This window comes from Gopherus flavomarginatus, chromosome 2 (genome assembly GCF_025201925.1).
Source record: "Gopherus flavomarginatus isolate rGopFla2 chromosome 2, rGopFla2.mat.asm, whole genome shotgun sequence".
NCBI classification, from domain to species: Eukaryota; Metazoa; Chordata; order Testudines; family Testudinidae; genus Gopherus; species Gopherus flavomarginatus.
The window spans coordinates 5,196,172-5,211,685 of NC_066618.1; the positions used below are offsets into that span (position 1 = coordinate 5,196,172).

Genomic DNA, 15,514 nt, shown 5'->3' on the forward strand with positions numbered 1-15,514 from the left:
AGCGTCCGGCTCATAGTGTCACGCAGCCCCACAATTCACTGCTGACCTATTGTCACTGCCCAACTCCCCCAGCAACGTACCTCTGGAGCCACGAAAGGCACAGCAAGGAGTTGTAGTGCTGCAGAGGGCTCTCGCCAGCCTGGTGCAGGGCTACCATCACCGACAGGATCTGACCAGGGAGTACTCGTCTCGGATTGCTTCACACAGCCGGGAACTGAGGCCTATGGGATAAAGCCCCCAAACCTGTTCATCAACACGATCGGCCTGGCCTAGGGCAGAGGGCTCTGGCAATCGCAATGCTCGTCTCCTCCATGCATGCCTGAGAGGCAGTGTGTTCCAATGGGAACTGGGAGCCAGGAGCCCTGGACGCTAGTCCCAGCTCAGCTACTAACCCACTGTGTAACCCCAAGCCAGTCAATTCAGCTCTGTGCCTCAGTTTCCCTGCCCACCCTTCATTTGCCTTGTGTGTTTGGACTGTAAGCTGTTTGGGGTCAGGGACTGTCTCAGTAAAAGTATGTACAGTGCCTAGCCCAGCAGGCCCAGATTTGGACTGGGGTCTCTATGTGCAATAATAATACTCGCCAGTAGCCACAAGGAGGAGCTCACTGCATGGTGCTATTTAAGACCTGATTGTGTATTAGAATAGTAGCAACTATTATAGTTAAGGCGGTATAAGCATTTCCATTCCAACCCCCTGTTTTCAGTTGGGGGGGTGTGTATAAATAGAACTTTCACCTTTCCTGCTGAAATCTTCCAGGATTGTTCTCTTCCTGGCAGTGAATTTTTCTGGCAAGTTTGACCAATAATGGTCTAGGCCAGAGATGGGCAAACTATGGCCCATGGGCCACATCTGGCCCACGGGACCGTCCTGTCTGGCCCTTGAGCTCCCAGCAGGGAAGGCTAGCTCCCAGCCCCTCCCCTGCTGTCCCCCCTTCCCCGCAGCCTCAGAGCAACACCAGCGTGGGAGGGGGCTGCACTGCTGGGGCAGGGAAGAGCAGGAAGGGAGACTCACCTGCAGCCTCAGGGGAGCAGGCGGGCAGTGCGGGTGGCGGGAGCACGGGCGGAGGACTCAGGAGGCGCACCAGGTGGCTGCGCAGCTGGCTAGAGAGAAGCAGCGCTTTGAAGGGGAAAGCTCCGCTTCTCTCCAGCTGCACCTGCTCCTCCGCCCAGCCACATTCTGAAAGAGGCTTTAGAGGAGGGTTGGCTGGAGGTGGGGTTCCAGGGGAGCTGTGGATAGGGGTCGGGGCAGTCAGGGAGCAGGGGGGGTTGGATGGGGGTGGGGTCCCAAAGGGGTGGTTGGGGTGGGGGGTCCCAGGAGGGGGTGGTCAGGGGACAAGGAGTGGGGAGGTTGGATGGGTTGGAGGTTCTGAGGGGGGCAGGAAGTGGGACGGGGCGGATAGGATTAGGGTTTGGGGAGGTACAACCTTCCCTACCCAGCCCTCCATATATTAGTTTTGGAAACCTGATGTGGCCCTCAGGCCAAAAAGTTTGCCCACCCCTAGCCTAGCCACTTTTGAGTGAGAGGAGAGTGGGAAAAATACACTTTCCTAGTTATAAAAAAACTTCCTGAGATATCCTCTAGCTGATCTCACAAGGTGTTCTGCTGAGGCAGATTAAGCTGAGCACAAATGTCAAACTCACTGAGCTGTGCAGAGAAAAAAAAATGTAGTGAAAGCCTTCAGCAAATGAGGCAGGCTCTATCGGCGTTCCTGCCTTCTTCACTGCACCCCTTGCCAGTGCTGCACAGGGCCTCATAAGGAGATAGAAACCATCAGAATGGCCTAACCAAGCATCTCCATATTATAGATTTTTTTCCTATCCTTTTTCTGTAAATAAAAAACCTTAGAAATTCCATCAATAAACTATGTTAAAAATGTTAACGTTGCCTGTTAAACGCTCAACATCCAGGAAGTGACAGTTGCATATAGAATCTTAACTCTGCCCCCATGAGTGCTTGCCTAATTAAGGTTTACCTAATATTTCTCCAGTTATTTGTTCTAATTAATACCATTTTTCTTCTACAACCTTAGGTACATGTATGCAGCATCAGCTTGCAGTGGGTGGGGGGTTGCATGTCAGAGTCCTTTGGAAAACCACTTTCGTGAAAGGTACAGAGTACCAAATATGCTGCAAGCAACAATGAAACACCACAAGAGTAACAGTGAAAATGTGATGGCAAATGTAATCCAGATAAATCTGCTTCACAGTTACCTGCCATTTCTCTCTGATTGCACCTGTGGAAAGCAGGCTTCTGGCTGGAAGGAAGTTTGTACGATGCACATGGAGGGAAATGTGAAATAACCTGGCAGGACCTACTGAAAAAGATATGAGTTCTCTTGTTTTCCCATCACAACATCTACCCAGCCCTCCAGCCATGAAGTATCCGAGCACCTTCCACATAAAACCAATTGCAAGGGCAAAGTCCCTACACACCAGCTCCTGTACCACCACCGAGGCTATGGAAAAGCACCGTCCCACAGTAACAGTCTCTGCGCTCGACCTCCTTCCGCAGACTCTCCATCGTCCTTTCTAGGAGGTTCCTCTCGCTGGCTGAGTGCAGGCCGCGGTATCCTGTCAACATTAAACCAATTAGAGGCCAAGGTGAGCTCATCTTAGCCGTTGGTGCTCAGACAGATCCATGCTGCAGGGTCACACGACTTAAGAGGTTTTTTATGATTCAACACCTCATTCATCTCTGCACTGAGGGCATATTGTCTGCATCTGAATCCTTCTGCATGTCACTGGGTCTAAACTAATCTTAGCAGAGCAACAGCTGTTTCCAATGCAGGATGAGTGAAGGCCAGACAGCACACGCACACTTCAGGCTACTCTGGTTTTACACCAGGAGTTTACACACAGGAGTGCACTGGCCCCAGGATCAGGAGAGTCTAAAGCCACCCTAGCCTCCCACCCCTAATGCCAGGCCCCAAACAACACTCAGTGTGAGTGGATGGATTTATTTCCACACGTTCAGGAGGCTCAGCTCCAGCTACTTCCTAGCACGGTGAATCCAGATCCTGTATGCATGCATCAAGAGCATCCACTCTACTGCGGCCATGCAGCTCCAGGGACAGAATGGAAGACTGTCCCTCCCAAAACACAGGGCTGCCAGGATCAGGATGCAGAGGCACTACTGGAACACGAGCAGGAAGGGCTAGCTTTGACCGCAGATCTGTAGGTGGAGATGGGTGGGGCAAGGGGGCTGAAAGTCCAATACGGAGGCCTGCATTTAAAAAAGTGGGGGGCACTCTGTGAATTGTGGACGAGAGAGCAGAAGCAACCTCCAAGGAGGTAGAAGAAGGGCTGCTTTGTCTGTGGGCTGAAAAGGGCCTTTTTATTACTGTTTGTGATGGATGTGGGCATGGTGGGAATATTTTTGATGCCTAGGTGTGCCTCAGTTTCCCTCTGGGCTTTGCATTGCCATGTACTGAGTGTAAAGGGAAGGGGTGAAGGGTTGACTGAGCAGCCTGGCTGGAAACTAGAGTCATAATAAACTGAACAAAATTGGCACAGGTGAATGGAGGATCCAGAGAGAGACTGGAAACCCCAAGAGCCAGGACAATCACGTTTAGTGACCATGGCCAAACAGAAGCAGAGTCTCCCTCTGCCCATCCCCCCAGGAAGCTGAGCAAAGCCCCCCCGCCCCCGAGTGGGAGCACAAAGGGGGAAATGGTGTCAGGTGAGGGCATAAAGAGCTGAGCTCACAGAAATATCCCGTGCACAGTAGGAAACAGAGACAAAACAGAGAGAAAGAAAGAGACAGGGCAAAAATGGATTCTGCAGCAGTTTGCCTGGAAGAGCCTGATGCTGCCTTAGCCTTTGCTTCTCTAGGCTGACCTAAGGACTTTCCGAGTCTGTGGGCCAGGTGGCTAATGCTCCGTTACCTGGTTCTGAAAAGATTGCCTGGTGTCCCCACAAATACTCACTGGGAGCGTGGGAGGGGTACAGGACAAGCCCGCTGCTGGAGTCTGGCTTTGCTGGAGGGAGCCATGGAGAGGAGCATGGTTGGTTGGCACGCGATGGCCCAGTTTTGGAGTCCTGGAGGTCACAGGCCTGCACTGTGGAACTGTGTAGGTCCTTGGGGCCCAGCACACTAGAGGGGTCACTCCCAAGGGATCGGTGACTGGGGCCTAGAATGGACCCTGTGGATCTGTGACATTATTAAAGGCAAACAGTGCGACACACTGGATAACACAAGACTAGGAAAAGAGACACCTTAGCAATAGACATTGGGAAGTCACTGGAGCAGTGCTAACTAATATTGGGTGAGGATCTCACCCGTGTTGGTTTGCTGGTGGAGGATGTGGGATGACTGTCATTTTCTCAGAGAGCTAAAGGAGAATTTCCCTTAGCTAGCAGTAGTAGTAAGGCTTTTACGGTCTTATCATCATAACATGTAGGACCAAGACCCCATTGTGGTAGGCACCATGCAAACAGAACAAGACAGGAGCTCACAGCCGAAGTACAAGACAAGAGATCGACGCAGACAGATGGACATGGGAGTACAAGGAAGCAGTGACACACTGATAGGCTGTGGTCTCTGCACAGCAGCAGCCGAATCTGTTGAGCTGTAATGAGAGATGAGTAGCTTTCCTTGCCATTGCTTCCAGCGGAGCACAATGGCACACGTACATTGCAGCCACAGGTGTGAGGGAGGAGCTGCCTTTCCTCAGGAAGCAGGTGGCTAAGAGCTGCATTGCAAAGACATATTTTTTTCAAACCTTGATGGACATTGTCCACACCCAGAAATAGTTCATCTAGGGGGCTCTGAAAGATGGACACTCACCAAAAGCCCAGTTGTTGCCTCTTCCTCGCGTCCCCATGATAAGATTGTTCTCCCTGAAAGAGCTGGGAGAGGAGTTAGGATCTAGTCCAGGCCTGCACAACTCATAAAGTGGCGAGGGCCATATTACTCCAAAGAAAACAGCTGAGGGCCGAAACCCCCCAGCCCCTCCAAAATCCCCCCCCAGCGCCGCCCAGTCACACCGAAACACCCCCTTGAAGCACATCCCCCGCCCAACACAAACACAGGGGCCGCAGGGAGCCCGGGGGGGGGGGTGAGAGGAGAGAGAGACGGAGAGTGTGATAGGGGCTGGGAAGGGGGAAGGTCCCTGGACCCGGGAAGGGGGCAGCACAGTTGGGTCAGGGCAGGTGCACCCCCCCCCACACACACACACAGTTCAACACCCCCTCCTCCCCCCACCATCACTACAGAGGCCGCTCTGGGACTAACCAGCACAGTAGCCACCACGCCCCCAACCGAAGGAGGGGTCTCAGCCCAGCCCGAGCTGAGGCTCGAGCCCAGGCCAGGTGCCCCTTCCCTCCCTGGGCACTTACCAGCTCTGCCTCCTGCCCAGGGCTTCCTGCCTCAACGGGCCACGGAAGTGACGCACCTGCTGTACGCCAGGTGGGGGGAGCGGGAGACGAGACACGGCAGTTCTGGTCATTAGGGCGGTTGGAGCGTGAGGTGGGCCCCCCCAGGCACGGGGCAAACCCAGCAGCCCCATGCCGCCGCTTGCCCGCGGGCTGCACAGTGAGCCCACAGGGGCCACGTGCAGCCCGGGAGCCGCATGTGGTGCAGGCCTGGTCTAGCCTGTGCAGAGGACAGTCACACTGAGTATTTCACACATGACTCTTGAGCAGTTTTACCAACGTGACAAGGGGGAGCCCAGAAGATTCTCTTGCGAGGCAGGGGGAAGCAAACAGAGGCCTTGACTCCCCTTGGCTCCTTGCCCCAGGGACATACTAGGTAGGTGGGTGTGGGTGTGTGTTGCTCCCACCAAGCACACGTCATCTAAAGGGGGCAGGAAAGGCAGCCCGTGCACTGTGCATTCAGCCTGGGTTTCAAATGAATGAGACAAATCACTGTTCTCCTATCCTCTCGTGACTCCTTTCTGCAGCTTCCTCCCCACTTTTGGTTCACTGTCCACGCAGACAGTGCTTAGCTTTCCAGCGGGGGAGCAGAAAGGATATCTGAAAAGGACACGAGCTGTGTGTATGGGAAGCCCTCTTCCCTGAAGCCTGATCTGGACTCCACCTAGCAGGGTGCTCAGCACAGGAGTTCAAGATCATCCATTCCTGAAGGCGACTGGGTAAATACACTGCAAGGGGGCTCCCAACAACTCTGATCCTCATAGCAAATCCTTCCTGAACTCGGGGAACAGTCCAGCCCTGCCCTACCCTGGGAAGATGAGCTGGATGACTTATTAGACCTTCTCCAGCTCTCCTTTCTAGGCAGCTGTTACTTCTCAGTTACTCCTGAGGGCATTCTGCACCAAAACATTAAAAATTCTGCAAAGTTCTGCAAATTTTATTTGTTAAATAAATGTGGAGGCTCCAGCATAGCAGTGAGGAACACAGGCCACTGGCTGCACAGAGGTGGGAGATCACTCTGCAGCTCCCGCCCTGGTACACAGACTCAGTGGTGAGGGGGCACCTAACCCTGACATTGCGCAAGGACTGTGCCTGCCCTGGAAATGCCCCTGGGCCTGCTCCTGGGCCAGATGCCCCAGGTGTGGGCAGGCAGGCTCAGCAAGATAGGATCCAAGTGTGGAGGGGCTTAGTGTGGGGGATCCAGGTATGGGTTGAGAGGATTCTGTGTGGGGCAATCTGGGTGCAGCTCAGAGGGAGATCTGGGTGCTGGGGGGGATCTGGATGCACAGGGCCTTGTTGGGGGCTTCTGGGTGCAATGGCAGTGGGACTCTGCGGGGGGGGGGGGTCCAGGTGAAGGTGGTTGGGGCTCAGCAGGAGGTGGTCTGGGTGTGAGGGGGGATAGAGCTCAGCAGAGGGGTCTGAGTGTGGGGTGTTCAGTGGGGGGTCCAGAGGCTGGGGGAGTGGGGCTCAGTGGGGTGAGGATCTGGGTGACAGTGGCTCATCGGGGTGGTCCAGGTACAGGGGGAATGGGACTCATCAGGGGGATTCTGAGTGCAGGGGGGTGATGCTCAGTGGAAGGATCTGGGTATGAGGGGGTCTGGATGCACAGGGTTGGGCAGATGGGGAAAACATCTCCCTGTACAGGTATCTCTCCCCCTGCAGCTGAGGAGTGATGAGTACAGGAAGCTGGGGACGGAGTTTGCAGAGCTTCCTGCTGCTGGGGGAGAAATCTAGGAGTGAGTCTGACATGGTCCTGGATGCTGTGCAGGGGAAGAAGAAGTCCTGTCCTCCCCTGCCCAGCCAGGACTAGCAGTTGAGCCTGGCGCGGGATAGGAGCAACCAGCTGGGTCTTCCCCTGTCCCGCCCTGAGTCTGCCCCACAGTGATTTACCTCTCTGCCAGCTTCCCTGGGCACCTGAAACATACTACTGGGGAGGACTGAATGACTGCTCTTGTGGCTCCCCTTTGGCTCCCCATCAGAAAGTCATTTTTCTGTGGGGAAGCAAAGACATCTGCGGGAGTCATAAATTCTGCACATGCGCAGTGGTGCAAAATTCCCCCAGGAGTACTCACTGTAGTTCCAGGGGTATTTCCCTCCAAGGGTAGAAACAGTTACATTTGTTCATATTTATATTGGAATTTGGACTCTAAACCCAGAGTTTTACATACCTTTCCCTTGGCTCAACCATGCTGGCAGGGGGAATGCCTGCCTTTGATCAGAGGCCAGCAAGGGAAGGTTTTGATCAACACCATTAATCCTTCTGCCCCATCTTGCAGCGTGCTTGTGTTTAAAATGGTCTGTAGAAAGTGAACTGGAACAATGATCTTATTGTTATCAGAAATCTAAAGCTATGAGCGCTCTACAAGGCTGCATGTGGCCTTGTGGTAGGACTGCCAGCTGCACAGAGACTGCAGGAGAACTCCTACAATTGCCCTCTGTTAAGAGCAGGGGTGGATCACTTAACTAATTTCACTCCATGTACTAGCAGGCATAGGTTCATGAGTAGCTTAAAACTGGTTCCTTCCTTAGAACCGCAGAGGTACCATACCTATCAGCCTCTGCATGCAGCACATTCTCACTGGTTAGGATCTGCCACCACTGCTCGCCAATCTGATTGCCACATTGGCCAACGTGCAGCCACACAGCAGACATTGCCCTGAGAGCAGAAATACACACACAAAAATGTAGGCTGTACTTACTTTAAAGAGTCAATGTCAAGTCCTTAAACTCAATTTCTGACCTGTCAAGAATGTATTATAATCTAATACAGCGGTTCTCAAACTGGGGGTCAGGACCCCAAAGTGGGTTGCAACCCTGTTTTAATGGGGTCACCAGGGCTGGTTTAGACTTGCTGGGGCCCGGGGCTGAAGCTGAAGCCTGTGCCCCAGTGCCCTTGGCTGAAGCCAACACTTGAGGGCTTCGGCTTGGCCATGAATGGTGGGACTCAGGTTAAAGGCCTTCCGCTCTCCCCCACCTGGTGTGGTGAGACTGGGGCAGGCTCAGGCCTCCTGGGGTCATGTAATAATTTTTATTGTCAGAAGGGGGTTGCAGTGCACTGAAGTTTCAGAACCCCTGATTGGATACACTGCTGCCAAGAACTAAACAATATACACAAACTACCAGTTCTGCGGACCCTATGATAGCCCCATGTTTTGTGCTTCTTCTGCAGGGGCAATGAACTAGCAAACAGAGAACTGTGTGCGACACTAACTGATGAGGCTGGGCCAAAAGAAAGTATAGGCCAGAACCTCAGGTGGTGTAAATGGATGTTGTTCCAGTGAGGAGCAGACACAATATATTTCATGCCTCCAAAGACTAAAAGGACGGTGGTTCACAGGAGAGCCACTGACTTCAGCCAGGGTTTGTGGGGGTTCTGAAAAATAATCAGGCCTAAAAGAAATGTGAGTTGTTGTTAACTAAACAGTCATCATCCAAACGGACTCTATGCTCCTCCCCTTGGAAACACAGGGATGGGGCAGCAGAGGAGGAATCGACATTTGCAAAATGGCAAATGCTACAATGAACAGGAAATAATAATTTTCAAATTCTCTCTCAGGGCCAGAGCCACAGGTCTTTGGCGCAGGTCATTGCCTGTCCATAGCCATAGGGGACAGAATCAAAGCTGCCTGGATGGCTGATGAAAGACTAGCCCCCACCTTCCAGACACCCCCTTGGTTTTATTCTGCCTCAGGTAGCTACTGGCAGGGTAGTGGAATCCAGCACCTACCGCGATAGGCAGAATGTTCATTAGTAATGCGGATAACATTTGGTCTAATTTGGACATATTGGTCACCCTAAAAAGGGGGTGGGAGGAAGAGTTAAGAGGTTGTGTCTCTCCTGCCTGGAATCACCATAGTGCAACCCACACTCCCAGATGGCAGAGAAAGGTCTAAGGAGGAGACCAAGGCTGTGTCCCTTCCACTCTGTTCCCCTGCCAGAAGGTGCAGGAGGAGAGGTTTGCACCTTATGCACTCCGGCCTTCTCATCCGCTGGGACTGGGGAGGATCTGCTTTGGGCCCCTTCTCTGACCTAGATGTCAGCTCCACAGGTGCTCCCCACCTGTGGGGAGTCTGACAACCAGACTGAGGCTGTCTGGAAGGATGATGGGAAAAAGAAGAGAGCCACCAGCCACTGGAGGCGCCTGCACCAGAGGACGGGCCTGGTGTGGGGAAAAGCACAAGCAGGAGTGGGCGAATCCATCACAGACGGAGCACAGATCTCATCATCTCCTCCCCTCCCCCGGCCCTTTCCCTGCTAGGCAGTTCAGTCTCCATCCCTTAGGAAGTCAGGAATTATGCATGGACCTCCCAGACTTCCTGCTCAGGGCAACAAGGAAACCAAACCACCAAGCACGATTCAAAAAGCAGTACTGGGCTGTTTAGCCCTGAGGGTGCTCTGCAGTTGGGTTGCTGGAAACCCCTTTGGATACGGAGGTCCTTGGCAGCTTGGAACATAGCATGTCTGGGCAGGCCCCCTCTGGCAGAACACTTCACGGGCAATCTGAGGAATAGAAAGGTTGGCAGGAATGGGGAGCGGAGGAAACCTAGGCTAACCAGACCCCACTTAAGCTGCAGTCAGCCATTCCACAGCTGCCAGGCTAACAGAACCCTGCTCACTGACGGTCAACCAAGTTCCGTGGAGCCAGCCTTGGAGGGCTGAGAGAGAGGGTTGAGAAGGAGGGCAGCCCAGAGGTGGAGGAACAAGCAGGGGGCAAGGGGATCTCTGGCCCACCACTTATTTCTGACTACATTTATCTGCCTGCTTTAATCAGGTGTGAGTCAGCCCTCCTAGAAGCCCGAGCGAGAAAAGGGATAGCCAGCCTTACTACAAGCCACAGTATCCTTCTCATGGCTACTTCTCGAAGCACAGAAAGCGAGGCTACAGCAAAAGCAGATGAAACAAGTCTAAGCCAGAAAGGGAAGAAATCTTCTTTCCTTAATGCAGATTCCAACACTAGAAGTAACCCCTGACTGCGGTCAGGAGAGGTCCAACAAGCCACTCCCAGGGGAAAGGGGGAAGGGGAGGATACTAAAATGCAAGGACCAGTGGCCTCTCTCAATGGTGGATAGATGGGTCCCGGATGTGGTTCGACCAAGGAATGGCAAACTTTTCAAAGAGTCCGAACCATCCTTTTCTCCCTTCTCCACTCAAATCTGCAGAAGATGCAGAATGCCACAGACAATCATTTGCAAATAGATATAATAGAGAGAGTTCCTGAGCCGGAGGAGATGTTTTCCAGCCATTACTCAATCCTATTTCTGGTACCCAAGAGATCCGGGAGGCTAGAGCGGTGTTAGACTTAACACCTGAACAACTTCATAAGGAGGACCAGATTCAAGATGGAGACCTTGAAGTCGATACCGGCGGCCATTTGCCAGTCAACTCGAGGGACGCTTTCCTTCATGTTCCAAATCACTAGGCGCACAATGATAATCAAAGGACATGGTAATAAGAGGGTACGAAAATACATAGGAATGAGAGTAGGTCATGCTGGCAGGGGAGTGGCACTATATGTGAAAGAAAGCAGAGAGTCAAATATAATAAAAAATCTTCAGTTAAACTGTACCATAGAATCTCTATGGATAGAAATTCCATGCTTGAATAATAAGAGTATAGCAGTAGGAATATGCTACTGACCACCTGACCAAAATGGTGATGGTGACTGTGAAATTCTCAAAAAAAAAATTAGAGAGGCTACAAAAACACACCTAGCTAACATGACACCAATTTTTTTTCAATAGACTCCAGACGCAATCCAGGCAAATTGTGAAGACAAGGCCTCTATCAGTTTTAATTCACATACTTTGTTATTTCAGTGCACATCTGGATATGGACATTTATTTTGGAATAAAAGTTCTCCATTTCCAATTTTGCTCAAGACATTTACCATGAGTTTAACTGGAGTTTAAGAACATGTCCAGAGGGTACTCCTTACAACTGTGATAGTAGCTGTACTGCAGGTATAGATTTGGAGGGAGCTTTGCTCTAAGACATGGAGATAAGAGATCAGATCACAAAGGGTCAAGGTCCCAAGGCACAACTTATGAGACATTTTCATAGAGGAGGCCATTAGTTCTCCCTGTCATTCTACTAAGGACCTGCTTTCTTTTCCAATAGGTTTCTGGGAGTGGCATGCTTTCAGAAAGGTGGGAGGTCACTTAGGGCTGATGGTCAGAGTTTTGCTTTAGCAGCAAAGTGCTGGTAGAACTTGGCTAAGTTGGTAGCAAGGGCAATGCAATTTCAGGCATTGCCAGGATGTTACTGAGTGCATTGGCGGAGAGTGGTGGTGGATCAAGCCAGAGTCCTTCTCTGCCAAGATGAAGGCCAGTTCCCCAGAGATAGAAGACCTTCACCTCATCGGCTAAGAATGCTGGTAATATTCCTACATAGGAACTGCAAGTCCTCTATCAGGGAAATGAGATGGCTCAGGTACTTCCTTTGGGATATCCTCCAATTCAGATCTATCAGAATCCGTGTCCTATGCCAGTTTGGGGCACCCTATCATCACCTCAAATGACGAAAGTGGGAAGATGGAGCTAAAACTCTTAGCAATGCCCATCAGGCCTTCATAATGTGTGTCCACGGCATTAAAGAGAATGTTATTAGAGGTTGCATGAGCCAAGATAGCGTGACCTTGGATGGCAAGCTAACAACAGATGCTTTCTTACATGATGCAGCTGGCGTGCTTATCTTAAGAACGAGAGGAAGATATGAAGGCCCTTCCTTCAGTCAAAGTTTTACTTATGAAAGAAATATGATTAGGAATAAAAGACATTGGAAGGCATCGGATGAAGAAATAGCCAGGGTGAGATTTCCTCCCTTTTTAACAGGATGACTGCTGCTGAGAAAGCTCTGTCTGGGCTTCCAGACACTGAAGACTTGTGAGTAACAGAAGCCTTACAGAGCATCTTGGATGACAGAGTCCTGTGAACATGAGACAAACTGACCTGCAAACAGCACATCAGGGAGGTTCCCAGCAAGATAACCAGATTCAACTTCCCCCTAAGTTCTTCAGCCTTTTCAGTCACATTTACAAACAGTTCATTGTTTGCTATTTACACAGAAGGAGCAGATGTGGGATTCTGTGACTCAGTGAAGTAGAGTAAGACTGGAGAACTCTGAAGATACAGGGTACGACCTTGAGTTTGTTGATTCTGCCTATGTCACCATCAGCCTAACCACTCCAGAAAGGTGAAGTGGAGCTGCAGAATTCCATGCTTGTCATGATTTGTTTTGCTGCCTTGAGGCTTCCACTTATTGACAACACCCTTTTAAAGAAAGCGAAGATTGATTATTTATTTATTTTGCAGCTGTGGTATGAAAAAAAAGAGACCAGAATGGGAAACTGCCTTCCACTTATCAATTACAAAAATGCTTTAGTTCAAGACTTATATAATTATGAGAGCAGCAAAGAGTCTGTGGCACCTTATAGACTAACAGACGTATTGGAGCATGAGCTTTCATGGCTGAATACTCACTTTGTCGGATGCAGAAAAACCCACAAGCTCTTTCAGCTAGCCCAGTTCTTGTAATACTTTCTCAAGAAGCCACACTGTACCTGAGGGCACTGGACATTTATGCCCTACAGAGAGTTTGGAGGTTATTTTTAAACTCAAAGAAGCTACAAGAGAAGTCAGCTCAGGTGCACCATACTCCAACCGTATAGACCTGTCATTTACATGAACAGCAGAAACACCTGAAGCAGTGCAAGGCGCCACCTTTGCCATCCACTCTGTTTTAACATAGACGTAGCCCTTTAAAAGTCACGATGAGTGGCAGCATCTCAGCACTCAGTGGTGGTTTACTCGTGAGTCATGCTGACATTTTCTCATCTCCCTCTTCTCGGTTGCATTCAGTCAATTACAGCTTTTCAGTATTAAATGGAGATGGTGATTCAATAATACATTTCCCCTTTGCAGCAACTGGCCTGCACTATTTGTTTCCTGCTACTTTAAACACTTTGAAAAGCATCTATGGATGTGAGTCCCTTAATGGACAATTGGGCACTAATGAGACTCTTCAAAGGGCTTTGGATCAGGGCCTTGCATGCCAAAGGAAGCAGTATCTTCCCAATCTGGGCAGTAAGAGGTCAGCGTATGTTCTGAAATACAAGGGTTTATAGTCCTTGTAGATTTTTATCCTAATGTAGCTGCAGATTTTCTTGTTATTCATATAGCCTCCGATCCAGCAAAAACACATGCTTAACTTTAAATCTCATTGCCTTTGATGGAACTACTCATGTGCTTAAAGTTAAGCACATCTTTAAGAGCTTTGCTGGTTCAAAACTAGCAAATGTCTAGATAGAAAATGGACCATTCTTTATCACTGATCTTACCAGGGACTCTCAAATTCTCTGCCTAGTGTGGAGCACATCTTAAAGGGCATTAACTTATGGACACTTCCCTCTTGTTTATGATCACATAAGCCACCTCCACTCCCATTAGTAATCGAATAACATCCCTTTGGCAACTATGGCAATTGCTTCCATGGAAAAGGACTATTAGGAAGGTATTTAATGTATTTTTAGCTGCCCTTCCATGCAATTAAGTAGCTGGAAACAAGGATCAGAGATAGCACTACGTGACCAAGTGGTGTTCAGTACACAACCGCACTTCAGGCACTTATGTTTTAACCAATGACTGATCCATGTCAGTACTTTACTTCTCACTCCTATGTCTCTACTCAGTTTAACAACCTCTGAGGATGCAATTTATCCAAGGCATTTCAGAAGTCCAAACAAATTAGACCTCCCAGTTCTCCTTTATCTGACTCTCTTGCAAAAGCCCAACTAGGATGGAGAGGTATATTTAACTACATTCAGTATAATATAAACATTTTCTGCACATCTACCCACCCAGGAAAGCTTTTGTTCAGATAGAACATCTGGTATCCAGAGAGGTTTTTTTGTTTTTTAAACTTCACTTTCCAACTGAATTGCACAAGGCAATGAAGTGACTGATTCAAGGCCATAATAACTAAAAGCAGTTGAATGGGTATTTCACTTTATTACCCCCTTTGAAATCACCACCAGGTCATGGTGTCAGGCAGCTTTTGCAATACTATGTAAAGAAAAAAACCCCTTGTAAAGGGAAGTTCACCAGATACAATCCAACAGCTGAGTCTAGTCACAAATTAGGAGGTAAAATTGTTTGCCAGTTGTGAGAGGTAATCCCAGCTGCTAGTTCTCTTAGATCTTCCAGCCTCCCATCTTTGACCATGATGTGCTGTTCAGTAATGATGGGGAAGCTGTGGTATTTGATTTCATAAAATAAACTTAAAAGGAAAGATGGAAAAAACCAAAGTCTAAGTAAGCCATCATCTGGGCCCTCTAGCAAGGGACTATGCTCAAGTGCTGAGTGAAAGACATTATTAGGGCCAAGTAGTTGTCCCTGCAAGTGGCAGAGTTTTCTGATGGGAATCAAAAAGAGAACCCTGTGGTGATAATCTGCAGCAGGACACCGTTTGACGTGCCATCAGAGCTATAGGAAAGGGTAGCAAGGTGGGTTTCCTCTCACCTGTAGTGCAGGTAGGTAAACAAACCACCCAAATACTGTTCTTCCCTTGATGTGGGGTTTCATCTTGTTTTAGAAGGATTCTTCCAGCCAGCCCCTTCCTGTCTCCAGAGTACAAGCAGAAACAACAACCCCCCACTACACTGTACCCTGGAAAGGGAGAACTAACAGAACTCACCCATCAGGTCCAGTTCACCACTGCCCAGCCCCTTGTGCAGTTTGTCCCCATGCAAAGTAAGTATAAAAACACCATTCTGATTTGGTAGCATTTTACACACACTATGCACTGGGGTAAATACTGCACAAGGTGCAGGGCAGTGGGGAATCAGGACCAGAGAATTCTCATTGTTTGAGAGTGCAAGCTGGGCCAGCCAGTCTCCCTCTTCAGGCTAAGGCCTGGTCTATACCTAAAACTTAGGTCAACCTAGCTATGTTCCTCAGGGTTGTGAAAAATTCTCTCTCCTGAGTGACGTAGTTAAACCTAAACCCGGGTGTAGATACCACTAAGCTGATGGAGGAATTCTTCTGTTAACCTAGCTACTGCCTCTCAAAAGGGTGGGTTTATTACAGCGACAGAAAAACCCCTCCTGTCACTGGAGCAAGTGTCTACATGACAGCAGTGGCTGAGC

The 15,514-nt window shown here is 49.9% G+C and overlaps 1 pseudogene; it reads right to left on the reverse strand.

Moving 5' to 3' along the window:
* The window catches only part of LOC127046014 (tubulin beta-8 chain-like), a 43,338-nt pseudogene that overhangs the window by 10,683 nt on the left and 17,141 nt on the right, over window positions 1-15,514 (reverse strand).